General features: G+C 36.7%; 1 long non-coding RNA gene across 1 annotated transcript in view; it reads right to left on the reverse strand.

Moving 5' to 3' along the window:
• Positions 1-12,976: 12,976 nt before the first annotated feature.
• Positions 12,977-17,319, reverse strand: part of LOC125320118 — a 53,228-nt gene continuing 48,885 nt past the window's right edge. The window contains exon 4 of the long non-coding RNA XR_007201011.1: positions 12,977-13,512. This is a non-coding gene — a long non-coding RNA (uncharacterized LOC125320118). The remainder of the gene's footprint in view (positions 13,513-17,319) is intronic.

The raw sequence follows: 17,319 nt of genomic DNA on the forward strand, positions 1-17,319 counted from the left end.
AATTAAATACTAAGAGTAGAGGAAATCTCACCTTTTCCCATGACAACATCTCATTCCATTTTGCTGGCACTCTTCTTCCTCACAGAAGAAGAAAATATTAGTTTCTCCAGTAGGTATTTGTCTATTGCTCTGACTCCCTGCATGCAAAGAGACATGGTACATTTTCTGTGGTTAACTACCAGCATTTTCCAATATTTTGCTTATTTTTTGCCTGAAGTCTTGGTTTGTCCAGCCTACTGCCTGAGTACAACTGTGCTTCCTGCTCAGCAGCTGTAACTTTTCTACCAGACTCTCTATTCCTGAGAGAGTATTTCTCAGCCTATAGATGATGAAAATTCACTTAAGTTTCTGTGCGCATACAGTATATACTTTCTTTCTTGGAGAATTTTTAGCCAAATTGGCAAGTTCTTCTCTAAGGGAGGACCTTTATATTTTCAAGAAATCTTATCATGAATAGTGAAAGTAATTTACATCAGCTAATGATCCATATTGTGGTTACCAAAAACCAGGCATAAAATTACAATTAGTTTCCTGCTAAAATTTTCAAGAGGACTTTCTCTGTCTTTTCTTCCCCGATGAAATATGCCATAAGTGCAAACTGTATGATTTTCATCATAGTCTTTTTCAACAATCTCAAAAGTGACTGAGCAAAAGGCTTTTGCCTCTTCCAGGGTTCATTATGCATAACAGTAGTATTCATGTGTTTAATATGGCACCCCTGGAGAACTGTGGCATCTCTTTTTATTTCATGTACATATTGTACTAGAATTTCTCAGGCTGAGCAGAAGTTATGCAGTCTTTTCAAAAAGAGCAAGAAGTCAAGCATTTAGGAATTACTCTAACAGACATGCAAAAAGCAATGGAGAATTACTAAACTTGATCACTAAGCATTTCTGTGGGAACTTCCTCACTCCTCCATATGTGCTCAGTGCTTTTCTTTGCAGCGTTAAAATGGTGGTAGAAAAATAATGACAGCATAGTTCTCAGTATCTGCATTAGGCATATTGGCAAGCAGTGATTTATTTTATATCTTACAAGAATCGTATTACTTAGCTCACACTTTCATGCAATGACATGTAAAATTAATAGGGGGACAATATTCTTTGGAGATTAGAAAATGTTTGATTCTTGGAGGCTTTTTATGCCTTGTAAGAGCTGATTACCTAGTTTAATCATGCATCTTATGAAATCTGAGTTCTGCCTTTCCCTTTATTTAAAGCACCTTGAGAACAATTGCAACTAAAATGTTGACCATTTTAAAATTCTATTTGAATTCAGAAGGTAGCACATGCTTCCTCCCAAATGTTATCATTTGAGCAGAAAGGCAAATGAGAAATTTCAATATCAACCAAAAAGGTAATTCTGAGTCAAAACTATTAAACTGTGGCATGAAAAGAGAAATAGATAGTAGGAGAGTATACTAGGGCAAATTTTCATCATTAGCATCATGTGATCAACTCATGTAAATGGAATTTTACCTTTCTTATTTTTCAGTGAGTTCCACATAGAGCCAGGTAAGGAGGCAGGAAGACATCTAAAGAACCAATTCAAAGTGAAAAGAATCACAGGAAGGCCTTGATGATCTCTGTGGGATTTGGAGCATGCTTTTGAACAGAAAACTGTAGAAAATCTACATGTCTAATTTTTTTTTTTCTGAGATATTTATGAACCAGCTAGACTTTCACATGGAATTTACTTATTCCAAGTATCTAAACTCTTTTGTTAGACTTAATTAATCAATGAAATGGACTAAGTTCTCCTCATGATCAAGCTTATCAAGCTATTGATGACAGATTTATTTGCTGAGTTTGTTTCTCAAATACATTTTTAATGGCTCTCTTACTTTCATGTTTTTATTGACTTCTCTTCATTTAAGCTACATTTCTTTTTAATTCATGAAGTGTATAACCTGGCATTTATCCACATTATCTTAACATCTTGGTGCATATTTCTCCAACGTAATTGCTACTGAAAAAAAATAAATCCAGGGCAGTCTATACCTTCTCACATTTCTTTATTTGCAGGTTCAGCTTACACATTTTCTTGTTCAAAATGTCCTGAATTGTTCGTGCAAAAGAACTGCAATAGGTAATGTGAAAAAATGAAGGTTCATTTTCAATACTATTGTTGCTAATTGCACAGCATTTTTGTGGCACAAGTCATATTCAAACTTTCAAATGTTGTGGAGGTTTAGGTGGATTTACCGTCACAAATGCATTAACTTCAGCTTTTAATAATGTGTTTATTTCCTTTTTGTTTCTCATCCTATTCTGAGTAGATGACAAAGTCTAAGTATTACCAGAAACATTGCACAGGCAAAGGTTGTAGCTGAGCATTGAAATGACCTTATCATGTCATACAGGCACACTTCACTGGCTGGTTTTGATGATGGAGGAGGTAGAAAAGCCTCTCATCTGTCTGTAAAAGCAGATGCCTGAGCTTTTGCCTAGCATTGTACCAGCCTAAATTAATTTTTATTCAACTGCAGCAGGGTGCAATTCACCAGGGAAAATGTGAAAATAATCTAGTTTTATTCCAAAAATAAAACATGAGAAAGAAAAATGAAATGAGGACACACCACCTCTTATACAGTGCTCAGAGAGCACCCAGTTCCTTTGGATTTTATAGTGCCCTACCTCACTTTTCAGTTGAATTAGTTTTCCTTATCCTAAAGTGTAACATAAAATACAAGACAGGAAATTTTTGGTTAACTTTTAATCCACTAAGGAATACATCCCAATTATGGGCAAAATATTAAGTCAGATCTCAATCCTCTCACAGTGCAGCTGTTCTTTGCTTTGCAGAGAGCACTGGTCCCAGAGAAATGTGTTTAGAGATCTTAAGCACATGTTGTACCATTCATAAGAAGGGTTCTGTCAGATTAGAAAGATGAAGTAAAAGGATGGCTTTCTCACAAGCATATTCTCCAGTTCTCTGTTGAGTTAAAAATAGAGTTTATTTTGCCCTAAATGAGCTTCTCCCCTCATCCTGCATTGACACATTTAAACAGATTTGACATCTTCTACACAATTTCTGCTTGCAGTTTTACACATTATTTCTCCAATAGTATTCCAGGATTTTCTACCTTTTCTGTAATCCAGTCATATTATCTTGCAAAATCTTCATTTTCTTCTTCTTAAAATCCTGGTCTCTGATGCTTTCAGATTTGACCCCACTTTTGCCAATCCTCTTCTTTCATTTGCAGAGGTATTTATAATAGTTTTCAAAAAATTAATTTCTTCAAGTAAAAAAGCCAGTGCTAGCTGTGTTACCGCGGCAACCGACTCCTCTTTCTTGGCAGTTAATGAGATTCTTGGTCATTTGGCCCTGCAAGAACACTGGTTTCAGTAAAAGAAATTGATACTATGTGACTTTATCTGTCTTCAAATACCAGTGGCCTGGTTCTCAACTTATATTCATGCTCAGTGATTTAACTTAGCCTGACTTCAGCTGACTAACCTCTGGTTTACACTGGTGAGAGAAAAGGAAAGTAAAATGTTCAGCTATGCACACTTAGGTATCATTTAAGAGGTGTCTGTTAATGCAGAATTTGATGATGGCTTCAAATCACACACAAAGGTCTTCGATGCATAAAGAAAAAAACTCTCATTTAGTTTAAGATACTCAATCATGTAACTCTTGAACAAATTACTTCCTCTAAAGACAGAATATTTTCCTTACTGCCTTTTTTACTGATGTTTTGCATCATGAGTTGGAGAGGTTGAGAATAGGAAAAAAAAATGTAAGAAATACTTTGTTTGGATTTTTATATCAACTCTAATTAAGCAAAAGAGTGTCCTCAACATTCTGAGGAAAAAACCTAAGGACAGAATCCCTTTGAACTTTGAAATATTTTGATCAGGATCTCGGCTTCAGAACAGGCACCTGCTGAATTTGTAACGGGATAAGCCAATGTTTCACACTCAAAAGTCCTCAAACTTTTGTAAATTCAGCTCTTCATTTTTATAAAAACACATATTTGATAACTTGAAACCATTACTACTTAATGCAATTCTAATACCAAGACAAATCATTGCAATGTCGGCTTTTTTTATTCTGTGCAAACAAGTTTCGCTCTGTGACTAAATTTTCTGTTTGAAAAATATATCTGAACTATTATAATGATGACACTCATGTTTTTAAGAGAGTAAATTTCTTCAAAAATGTGAATAATTTGCAAACTCTGGTTGTTTACGATTTGTTCACAAGGGAGTTTGAAGCTTGCCATGACCCTTTTATGTAAAGTGTATCATAGGTTCATAGCATCATTTAGGCTGGAAAAGACCCCTAAGATATGGAGTCCAACCACTGACCTAACACTGCCAAGTTCACCCTTAACTGTATCCCTAAATGCAACATCTGCATGAGTTTTAATTATCTGCAGGGATGGTGATTCCAGTGCTTCCCTGGGCAACCTGTTGCACTGCTTGATAACTATTTTGGCAAAGAAATTTTAGCTAATATCCAATCTAAACCTCCCCTGGTCCAACTTGAGTCATTTCCTCCCATCCAGTCCCTTGTTCCTTAGGAGAAGAGACTGGCCCCCACCTCACTGCAATCTCCTTTCAGGGAGTTGTAGATAGCAATAAGGACTCTCTTGAGTCTCCTTTTCTCCAGGTTAAACAACCCCAGCTACCGCAGCCACTCATCATGTCTTGTGCTCCAGACTCCTCACCAGCTTTGTCGCTGTTCTTTGGACACACAAATACATTGCTGTCCTTTGCCTCATTTGCTACTTTAATTGTCTGACTTATTTAAGCAAGTCAGCAAGAATAGTTTCTTTAGTAGTATTTAACAGCATAACATTATTTTTTTTGCTTACCATATTCATAAGAATACAGACTGCAAATGCATCCTGAGTTTTTAGACAAAGTACTTTTATCACCTAATGTTATGAATACTATGTTTCAAAATTGCACTGCTTTTGATTAAAAGTCAGTTATACCTTCAGAGATTTTTTCCCTTCCTCACACTGACTTTAGAAATGTTAGCAAAAAAAATCTATTGTGTTTCTTCTCAAACAGCTGGAGTACCAAGGAGTGTTGCCCCTTTTCTACTAGTAGTAAAGAGAAAGCAAATTATAGGGACGGTTTTTTCAGTAATCATAAGGTCTTTTAAAAAGCCCCGTTGTGCTGCATGCATTACTAAAGAATTTCACTTACAGAAACTGGAACATTTGGCCAGGCTAAGGTTCACTGCTTTAAAAAAGTTTGTCAATATAATACTAATATTGTTATTAACGATATGATGAGCTATAGAGGTTTTTTCAAGAAAGGTTGTTTTAATTAGAATGAAAATCATTTGCAAGAAAATGCCCTCCTCTGGACTCACTCCTACAGGTCCCTGTCCTTCCTGTGCAGGGACCCCAGAGCTGGATGCAGTGTTCCTGGTGGGGTCTCACCAGAGCAGAGCAGAGGGGCAGAATCCCCTCCCTCCCCTGCTGCCCACGCTGCTTTGGATGCAGCCCAGGGCACGTTTGGCTCTCTGGGCTGTGAGTGCCCATGGCTGGGTCACGTCCAGCCTCTCACCCACCAGCACCCCCAAGTCCTTCTCACAGGGCTGCTCTCCATCTGTTCATCCCCCAGCCTGTATTAATATAAAGGATTGCCTTGGTCCGGGTGCAACTCCTTGCACTTGGTCTTGTCAAACCTTATGTTATTCCTATGGCCCCACTTCTTGAGCTTGTCCAGGTCCCTCTGGATGGCAACCTGCCCTTCAGGTGTGTCAATCATACCACTCAGCTGAAGTTGTATTGATCTCACTGTCTATCTATCTGATGTGGATATTTTTTATTTTTATACCTTGTAAAATACAAAGTACAGTGCAAAAAAACCATAGTGCCTTAAAAGGTACCTGCCTTCTCATTGCCTGCTTGCCATACATCTACAGAGAGAAGCAAGTGACATAACTGGAACTGACTTGATGGAAGCTGAAGCTTCAAGTGAGAACACACGATTGCCAATACTCAGAACCTCCTACCAGCAACATCTTGTGGGCATACGCCCTTCTTTTTGGTAATGCCTGGTACTCTTCTAAGACAGAGGGCTGGCTATTTCAGAGGGATCAGTGTGGTGGGAGATTAAAGTGAATCTTTTATTGGCCCACTCTTAAAGCACGTAGAGCAATCTTCCTCTTGCAGGGGCTCATTCTTGCAATAATTCTTGCAACCTGTATCTAATGGAGGATTTAATATTGTAGCTTCTGTGCAGCTATTCTGTGTACAGAATTATGTACAGTTCTACTCAATAAAGGAATTGTAGAGCCCTTTGTTTCCTCAAGGGTATGGGAATTTAGCAGAAAATATACCTTCCCTCCCAGCTTGTACTCAAAGATCAGATGGTCTGGGTGTAACTGGATTTAATTTCTGACTGTAGTAAATTTAGCACTGTAAGTCTGGTCGAGCTCAAAAAAGTTGAAGCACAGGTGCAGTTTACCAGTCCAGCACTATAGGTCTGGTTGCACTCTGTGCACAATCCAGATTCACAGTAATGAGGTTTATTGAAGCAACAGAAGAGCATGTTCAGGATTGCCAGTGATAAATGCACTAAATACAGAGTGTTAGTATGTGTCACATCAGAAGGTGCCATAAGAGATATTCTAATAGTGGTGTATATATGAAAATGAATATTCTGAGGTGTGCTACAATGCAGTTGGAGGTGTAAAGCTCACCTAAGGGCATCCCTTCAGGAGACGAGGAGAGACACAGTTCATAGATGGATGCCAAGAAGGCAGAGATTATTTCCCCTCTCCAGAGATGTTTTCCTCCTTCAGCATTTTCTGCACTGAAGCCTCCCTTTTATATAATTTATAGTTTTATATAATATATAAATCACATATTATAGGTGGTGTTTGGCGGCTTTGGTCATACATGCATTGCACAACACATGTTCTGCTTCGTTTGCATCCCAAAGGAAGATAAGTTAATCTATTAATGGGGCTTAATGAGGGTGTCACTTACTTTTAGTCAGGATTTATAATTGGCAGAAGTGGTGCAATAAACACTTTGGTCCTCCTCCACATACTGAGATTGCAGTAAAGGTTGCCTGACCTTCTTCAGAGGGTCTTTGTGCCCAACCATATCTCGTTAATGAACCAGATTTATAACAAGGGTTGTTTTCTTGTGTTAAAAAGAGTGTGGAAATTGGCTGGTACAGGGGTGAGGTGTTTTTCTGTGCCTCGCTGAAATAACATCAGGCCATGAGACCTCTGCTTCAATGTTCAGTTGTTAGGCTTTGCTTAAGCAAGGTGCAAGGTAAGCAAGAGACTCAGCTCTTGATTTCCTCAACCAACTTCATCAATTCACCACCTTAAAGCAATACTGTGAAAACCTGACCATTTACCACAGCCTTCCCTGCTTATCCTGAGTGATTTTGTAGCTCAGTCTCATGTGAAGCAGATACAAGATAAATTGTTTTATGATGATAAAGACACAGACTACTTTGCAGGCTCTGCATCAGAAAGCTCAGCTCAGTATTTTCTCATGAGAATGTGAAATAAATTCCATTACATGGAATTCTTCCCATTTATGTCATGTGCCTATATAAAAAATATTAGGGGGAAAGACAGGATCCTCTGACTATGTATTCATGTCACCTCAATTCCCAGAAAGAGCCTGTGGTGCTGTTAAAGCACTCCATCTGTTTACAGACAGCAACAATTTTTAAAAACACAGATCTGAATACATCTGTTATTCAGACTGGATTGACCAGCCCATCAGTACTGCCTTCCTTTTTCCTGCTATAGTTCATTCCGAGTTCATACTCATATTAATTGATTAATCTTCTGCATTTGGGTTGCAATGGAGGCCCTCAAAGTCAGTGACTGCTCTGTCATAGTTTTAAGCCAAAAACCCAATATGAAGCGCATAATGCTAGACTTTTGTGACCTTCAAAACCTATTTGTGAGTTTCTGGATGAAATTCAAGGTACTGGCTTGACATTTACATTGTGCATGGTGAATAGAATGTACCTTCTTAAAAATACCTCTCCAAGTTTCTGCATGTGGAATTTTTTAAGCTGGAGAAAGGAACAAGCTTTTTTGTGGCCTTCAGTTTTGAGATGTCTTTTTTTTTAATTGGTAATTTAGAGTAGTGATCTTCTAATGTCATAGATACTTTGTGATGTAGATTTTTGTATTTTCTATAGTTTTCACTATACTTTTAAGAATTGAATCTCAGTCTCTTCTGTGGAACAAGGGAGAATAATTACTGTTAGAAATTTTTTTACAGTGCTAAAAAGCCCCATTTCAACACTTCTCTCTTGTTCTGTTGTGTTAATTAGATATACCATCTGCTAATGATCTTCAGCTTGTATCATGATAACACTGAATTTTGAATTTTCGTGCATTGGCATGTGCATTCACACCCTGTCTGGTACTCCAGCAATGTCTGCTCTGATCCCTGTTGTGTGCCACCAAAAGCTTCCTTGGAGATCTTCCCTTAATTTTCTTCTTCCTTATTCATTACACATTAACAGGGGAAAAAGATCGTATTTCACTTTTTTACAAATTCTGCCAATAAGCAAAGAAATGTCAAAGTGCTCCCTGCTAACTCAATTAGCTACTATATTGTTTGTTTCAGGTCACAAGTGTTAATTTATTGCGGTCAATAGCAATGTTATTTGGGGACTGCATAAAAGACCCTGATTTCAAACTTTTCTGCAGTGAATGGGATTTTGTGTGTGGAGGGGATGTTATATGATGTTGGAGAGTCCTTCCTACAGCATGAAACAAAATCTGTTTTGATCAGAGTCCATCAGGCTTCAGCCACAGGCTGTAGTACATATGACACAAAGAAGACTCAATGCTTGTGACATGCTCAGTTTTCTGCACATAAATCTGGAGTGCTACTGTATATACTGAGGTGCAGAATCACAGGAAGAAGCTTATTTGTATGCTTGATTTTATGAAAAGAATAAATATTTTTAGGAGGTGGCAAAGAAAAAATGTCTTTATCCAAAAGCTCTGTGAAATCTAATATATTTGACTTGGCGATGCAGGTTTGAAGTCTAAAAACACCTAAAGAACATTTTAATAAAAATACAACTGCACATATTTAGGAAACAGCATAATGGTCTCTTTGTTCTTCAGCTCTTTCATTGTTCCTACAGCTCTTTTATAAATGAGGTTTAAGCTTATAAATAGTATAAAAGCTTATTAAACTCCCTGAACCACTGGGAGTATTTTTGTGGGGTTTTGTAGGTTTTTTTGTTTGTTTGTTTTTGCTTTGTTTGTTTCCCCCACCCACACCCCCGTAACATTTTCATTGTATGACCTCTGAGGTCTTTGGAAGAGAAATAAGAGGCCTCTTGAACAGAAGGCATATTAAAGCAAAGATCATTATATTAGTTCAGATATCAGTTTTACCAAAGTACATTGTCTAAGGACTCAAAGAAAGTCAACAACAGGTTTTTATTTGGCTTATCAGGTATGATTACCAGAATCAATTTACTGTCAATACACTGCACACTTATTTTTAAATTTAGCCCATATTTTCCTTTCATCTGCTTTATACAGCTTGCTCTTTAGCTGGTTGCAGACACTTTCCAGGAGAAACTGTAATTGTCATGTTGTTACTAGGTTCCTGTATTGTTCTTTGGTCATTGTATAAACCTAATTAGAATTTTCAGCAAATACTCACCTGATATTTTTCATTAAGCAGCCTGGGAATCACATATTCACAGGAACATAATGTCCTGATAGAAAGGCTGACAGCACAGATCATTGTAGCTTTTTGTCTTCCATTTTAAATAACAAATTTAATGTCATTAGCGCTCATTCTTTTTTATGAATATCACCACCATCTTAAAAAAAAGTTCTTGCTTAATCTCCAAACAGTACCAGCATCTGTATCATATTGTAATTTAAAAACAACGAAGTATGATTGCAATGACACCTCCCAAATATATCTTTTTCTTCTAATATACCTTAAGTTTTGTTTAAACCTCTTATATAGAACATGGGGCATTTTACTGGTTTCAGTTGGGTGCAGTTAATTTTCTTCACAGTGGCTGGTATGGGCTTTGTTTTGGATTTGTGCTGAACACAGGGTTGATTAATATAGAGATGGTTTTGTTTTTTCTGATCAGGACTTACGCAGAGCCAGGGCCTTTTCTGCTTTTTGCACTGTCACTATGGCAAGGAGGTCAGGGGTGCATGGGAGGATGGGAGGAGACACAGCCAGGACAGGTGACATAGACTGAGCAAGGGAATATTTCAGACTATCATGTTCACTACATAAAGTGGGGGGAAGAAGGAGGAAGGGGGGGACATTTGTAGTGGTAGCATTTGTCTTCCCAAGTCACTGTTACGTGTGATGGGGCCCTGCTTTCCTGGAGATGGCTGAATACCTGCCTGCCCATGGGAAGCAGTGAATTAATTCCGTGTTTTGCTTTGCATGTTTGCATGGCTTTTGCTTTCCCTAGAAAATCATCTTTATCTGAGCCCATGAGCTTTCTGGCTTTTACCATTCCAGTTCTCTCCCTGATCCTGCTGGTCAGGGAGTGAGTGAGTGGCTGTATGGGGCTTGGCTGCTGGCTGGGCTTAAACCATGACAGCAGTTTTTTTCAGTTTCCTTGTTGAAGGAAAATTAAGATACTATAACATTAGCTGGCCAGCAAGGCTTGCTTTTTTGGTTTTTCCTTCACTTAAACGAAGAAAAGATTGTAAAGGCCATTTATATTTTATAAAAGAAAGTTGCATTGAAAGCAAGACACAAGCATAAGAAAGACTAGCATCTTTCTTGAAGCTAAGGGCATTTTCTTTTAAAGTCTTTATATTTTGGACCAAACATAGATGCTTACCTACAAAAAAAGATGTATTTTGGGGCTTGCCTATCATTACATATTTCTGAAGTGTTAGTTTGTGACTTTCCCATTTTTCATCCTGTAGAACGTTAATGGGTTTAGTCTAGAAATCTGAAGTGCTTCTTCTTATTCCTTCACTATTTATTTACTTGTCTGATATATGAGACAGTCTTTAACTTTTTAAAGTCACTTGCAAAGATGAAACAGATTAGCTTATGAATCTTAGGAACCCTGAAGAAGTAAAAACAGTATGTGCTGCACAGATGGACTCAGTTGTTTGACTTCATGATCAATAAAATAATGTGTCAGTGAGGCACTCCTTATGTGGTGCTCAAGACTCACATGTAATTTGAGTAGCAGATTCCCAAAAAGGTCCATGCAACCCAAATAATTTAGGTTAAGATCAAGTCCACTGTGGAAAGTAAAATTATATGGTTTTCATGTATTTGGCTGGTTTAGATGACAGATTTATTTTAATAAGCTTAAAATGTTTAAATCCCAGTTGGTTTTGTAGCTGACAAGCAATGCAAGCGAATATTTTCCTTTTGTCTTCTCTCCTGGAATACACCAATTATATCATGATTCTATGACAAAATATCTGTCATTGAAATGGAAAATGCAAAACATCAGCATAATTACTAATAATTCGTTTATATGGATGCTGTCAAAGAAGAAGTGTTATATGCCTTAGGTTACTGAGATCTGCAGCATATTGTGAAAGTTACTGTTAGTCTGTTAAACCAAATTCACCACACTGACTTGGATGGATGGTCCATTATAAGGAGAGGGTCATGAGAAAATGTTTCAAATGCCTTGAGTAACAGACTACAGATTGCTATTCTAGAATTTTAGCAATTAATTTGGTTTTGCAGTTTTTAACAATAAAATTGGCTTTGCAGTGCATGTGTTGTGTGCAAGATGAAAATCAGTTTGACACTTAAAGAAAATTAATTTAATCCAATAATTTTTCTTCATTGAGTATAATAGATTTTTCTTTCCACACAACTTCTACAAGTCAACAGAATTGATTTTCCTCACAAAAAAGTGTAAAAAAAATTACTGTAGATGAGTATAACAACTTTGTTCTTTTAAATTACAGAAGTGCACGGGCAAATGAGAAATACTTGACAATGTTTTCAAAAGTACATCTCAAGAAAGTGAATGAGAACAGGTCTAAAAATTAAGTGTCAGCAGCTCTCTCTTGAGTCATACTCTGTGAACTACTTTTTACAAACTCAATTTCCAGATGAAGCTGGCTGAGCAGATCACTAGTTAAGGTGGCAAATTGCTCCATTTTAGCCTAATTTGAGCTACTGACAACAATTGTATGGAAGAGAATGTAGTTATAGAGAATCCTTACCTTAAATGGTTTTGAAGAACTTACCAAAGCTATTGCTTGCTTACCTCTGTACAAACTCTTCTAGCAAGCACCACTGCATAGGTCCCCCTGCAGCACCGGGTACCAATGTCTTTGTTTATAAGAAAACCAATGTTGTGCAAGACAGTTCATTAGAAAATAAAAGAGTCCTTTCCTTGTTTGGATAACTCTTGAAATAATCCCTTCAAATCTAGAGCGTATGGCATTTCTGAACATACCTGCCTATTTAATTCTGTTTCTAGATTGATGGTGTTGAGTGTATGGACAAACCCTGAATATCTGTAGGGACAAAGTATGTTTGCAGTATGCTGAAAAAAGGCTCTTGAATAGTTTCAGGCTTCATCTTTTTCCTTCAGCATTTTCTTAAACATTGGGCAGAATGTGAAAGGTCTGAAAAAAGACAGTTTTCTAACCCATGAGCTAATTCAAGTGTGTTACATTCAGTCTTTCTAGCATTTTGTAGAGAGTATGCAGGCTCAGAATGAAACTGTGAAAGCTATGTATATTTTTTGATCTTGGAACTCCCAAAGTGTAAAAATGTAAAGATGGGTGGACTGATTATTTGGAAAATAATGGGCCAGCTCTGTAGACTTGCAGGCATATCATAAAGCAAATGGTAGCATCTGCCAATAGGAGAAAATCACATGAAAAATACTATTAAAAATTCTCAGTGCTGTTAGGAAATAAATGCTCTGTTCCTCAGACCACCACAGAAAAAACAGACATTCAGTGAGTAAAACTCTATTTTTATTACTTTCAGGTGAGAAAGAAATAAGAAGAAACTGTTAATTTCTTGTAATTGCAGGACATCTATTACATCTGCTGTTTAGTCCTAGTGGATTTCTGTGTCTTCAAAGACAAAATAATATGAAGGAATAAACAAACTTTGAAATGTAGTGGAATGCACAGAAAAATCTTTTCTGGTTCATTGGCTTGATTGAGACATCTAGGTAAAACCCAGAACAAAAAACAGTGAGAGCAAAAAGCCAAAAGAGCATTCTAACATGGCCATTCTTTCAGGAATATGCAAGGAACTATTTAACATTTGCATTGTGTTCTGCAATAGAGGAAAGAAAACTGAGATCCCATCTCCTGTCAAGAGTGGTTGACATCTGATGCATCAGCACAAAATTTTTCGAGAAGTTTCTTTGTTTTTCTGGATTTCTTTGGGCAATCAAAGGATCTTTCCTTTTCCCAGCTCAAGAACCTGGTTGGGTATTATAAGAGAAGGAGATTGAGATTCTCTCAGCAGACCGCAGCAACAGCTTGATACATCCCATTTATTTCTCACAATGCAGGTCTCCAAGCTTGATGTCATCTTTGTGGGAATGCCTAGAAGGTCACAGATGGAGATGTGGAAATCGAAAACTCAGCTGTGCAATGGGTGAGCAGGAAATAACAGGAATAGATTATTACTGGCAGAAGTTAAAGGCTGGTATCTTAGTTTTGTTATGCTGCAGTAGAAAATTGAATTTTCTTGGAAAGGGTGAAAAATGTAGATTCTGGTTAGCTAGAATATTTTGCAACTGCATTTCCTATTCATCAGACAGTCTCATCTGAATGCTCACCCTTTTTCCCCAAATTCTGACCTCTTAAAATTTTTTTATGTAGAAAATTTCCAACTTAAATATTGGCATTTTTCTTACTAAAAAGAAGTTATCCTTGTGAAATGTACATCAATTTTATTTTAAAATAATAAATACACTCTTGGCCATTAAGATGAAATGAAACATTGTGATTTGACTTGAATATCTTTCCTTCAGTTTTAAGACAATTATTTCATCTGCAATGAAAGCATACATAATTTTGCTATTGCATACCAATATATATTTTATTTTTTAAAAATTGTGGGGGTTTTTTGATGCATCTATTTTAAGACAGTAGGTAAGCACTTTGTATGGAGTAAGTCCACTCTGTTCCTTTCTACTGAAATAAATGCCAAGAACATTTGTACCGGAGAAACATGAAAGGAGCAGTGTAGTTGGTTAAATCTGGAATTCACTAGGTGTGTTGATTAATTAATACGTGCTCATATATTATCACTGTGTAAGAAGAAACCTGTAAGTGTGTGGTACTTGAACTGAGATTTATGCTATGTCTTACTAAGATGACAGATAAATAAACATAATTTAAGCACCTAGCCTTAAAGGAGGATTTCTTCATGTTTCTTGAGATGATCTCTTTGTTTCCAGGAATACTGACCCTCTTCAAGGTGACTGCTTTTAAACAAGGCCTTTCCCTGTTTAAGGGTGCTGCATTTCGGAATGGTGCTGTTGTACTTTCATAATGACAAAAGGCACCTGACTTCCTTTACATGTTCACATCGCATTGGACTTGCCTTTGCCAGCAGAAACAAAAGGATTGGGAAGGACTTTAGAATTCATGTGTAAAGATTTTTTAAAAGGTTTCCTGTAAGCTTAAGAAAAGTTCTCTTTTTATAGAAATTAGTATATTTGATTTCATATATTTAATATATTTTTAGTTTTTAGTCAGTTTAATGTAAGTTATATAGACTTGTATTTTGAAGCCTAGTGAATTACATTAATTTCCCTGCATATAGCTTATGAAGATTTTTTGTTTTACATATTCCATGTAGACTTCTGTGTGTTAACAGCAGTGTCCTGTGTAAACACTGTTTTTTGTGGCAGTGTGAAACAAACTCTTTCCAGTTCCTTTAGCAGAATAAATCTAGTGAGTTGAAAACCCTGGCATGCTGTATGGAAGTCTGAAGTCCTAAAGACAATAACAGGCTTTCACTTATTTGGAAATTTTATTCTGCTTTTGAAAATGCAGTCTGGAGTTGCTGTAAACCATTTAAGACAACCAAAGTTGTCTTAAACCATTTGTTCTAGAACCTGGGCATTTGTCATTGTACTAAGGTACCTAAAAGCAGTCTTGCAAAGGCTTATTAATCAGCATTTCTCTATAACCTAGTACTGAATACTGACCCTGAGCTGTCACCAGGAGTTAGGATGTACTATAGTATGAGATGTCCTTCATTTAAAGCCACTTATTTTGTTTCTGCCTGGATAAAGGCATATTAAAATGGGTGAAATATTGATTCTATGACAGAAAGGCTAGAAAATAGAGGCTTATACATACTTGAGTATTTTAAAAAGGCAGTGGGTTTTTACTTGATTATGCTGGAATCAAAGAGTCTAAGAACGGGGCCCTACAAATACGACGTAGCACCCATGCAATCAGAGAGTGACAAAGTATTTAGTATCCAAAGCAAGGCACTGCATGGTTAGGAAGAAGCTGTTGATTTTTTTCCCTGCCAGCTTAAAACACACTATTATGGTATAACCACAGCCAATAACTAAGAACCACGTAGATGCTCACTTAACTGCCCCCAACCACACAGTGGGTTGGGACGGAGAAACAGGAAAAAAAAACCCAAACCTATGGGCTGAGATAAGATGAAATGAAATTAAAATAAAATTTAATAATAGTGACAACATTAATAACAATATCAGGGTGCAAAGAAAGTCAACAGACAAAGAGAATAAAACCTAGGAAAGACAACTGATGCACAATACAATTGTTAACCACCTACTGACCGAGGGGCCAGACCAGCAGCAATTGGCACTTCCCAGCCAACTGCCCCCAGTTTATAAACTGGGCATAATATTCCATGGTATGAAACACCCCTTTGGCCAGTTTGGGCCAGCTGTCCTGGCTATGCTCCCTCTCAGCTTCTTGTGCACCTGCAAAGCCTTTGGATTACGGTAAGCACTACTTTGCAACAACCAAAACATCAGTGTGTTATCAACATTATTCTCATACTGAATCCAAACAGCACTGTACCAGCTACTAGGAAGAAAATTAACTTTGTTCCAGCCAAAACCAGGACATACAGCTTTGAGCCATGCCAGTTGTGCAAGTGATAGAGCTGTGCATGTATGCGTTAGATTTCACAGTTACACAAAGGATGTGTGCAAAAATTTAAACTCTGACATTATGTTTACAGTGTTTCTTGAAAGAATTAATAAAAGTACTATTGACCAGATTGCAGTCATGTAACCGTTAGTCTTGCACACCTGTTTCAGGTATAGTTATCTTTAAATTATACACATTATGTTTAAAATATAACATTTTATTCAGTCTCTTTTACTTGTTGAGGTTGTCAGTCTAAAAAAATTAATCTCAGCCTAAAAAAGAGTAAGGTGTTTTTTGAAAATTTATGTAGTCTTTTAGAAAATGCTGATTACAGTTTCACATCTGTCTTTTCCTGCTGTGTAGCTTTTCAGATTAATCTTTCAGGTTTGGTAAGTAGAGATAATCACACCATGTTGCAGAATTTTTCTCCCACCAGTTTCCTGCGCATAAATACCAGAGTGTCACATGTACAACAGCATTAAACATTCAAATTCCATGTATTAATTCTAGGAAATATTTTTTCATTGTCTGGGTCAGACCTGTCTTGTGAAGAGATCAAAATCACTAATCATTTTTAGTTAGAATTCTGACTAATACATGCAAAAATATACAGTAAGTTATTATGTTATGAAACTATACAGCATTTCACAGAGACTTTGGTTGTAAAATCGTTTATAATTGAAGACAGGGTAAATAGAGCAAATAGAAGTGTAATGGATTCATAAAATTAGAGAGAAAATAATTTGGAAAGGAGAGGTTTTGGAGTAGATGGAGAATAGTAATAATTCATAAAATGACACAGGGCACACTAAGGAGGCATATTGTAGCTTGTGATCATGACAGACCTGACTGAACTGCAGAATGTGACAATCATTAAGAAATATTGAAAATAAAGATTTTAAGAGGCATTTGTTATTGTAAATACATTATTTATGGATACTGATTAGAGGTGAGCAAACAAAATATACAGGCAGATAAATGCAATATTTGCCATTTTGTATATGCTTTCACAAAATAAATCATAACTTACTTACCCTTGTAATAACCTAGATTTTGTTATTTTTTTCTCTTAAAGCTGTGACAGGTTGCCTATTCTAAAACTATATGATTATTATCTAGTGAATTTATTCCACTGCAAGAGTAATTTATTTATTTATTGTTTTTAAATCCTCCTTCTTGAAGCCTTCCTTCAAAAACCCTAGCTTCAGATACTGACATTGAAAGCAGTGAGGCACAAACTCAGTTTATAACTTCATATAC

This window comes from Corvus hawaiiensis, chromosome Z (assembly GCF_020740725.1).
Source record: "Corvus hawaiiensis isolate bCorHaw1 chromosome Z, bCorHaw1.pri.cur, whole genome shotgun sequence".
Classification (NCBI taxonomy): domain Eukaryota; kingdom Metazoa; phylum Chordata; class Aves; order Passeriformes; family Corvidae; genus Corvus; species Corvus hawaiiensis.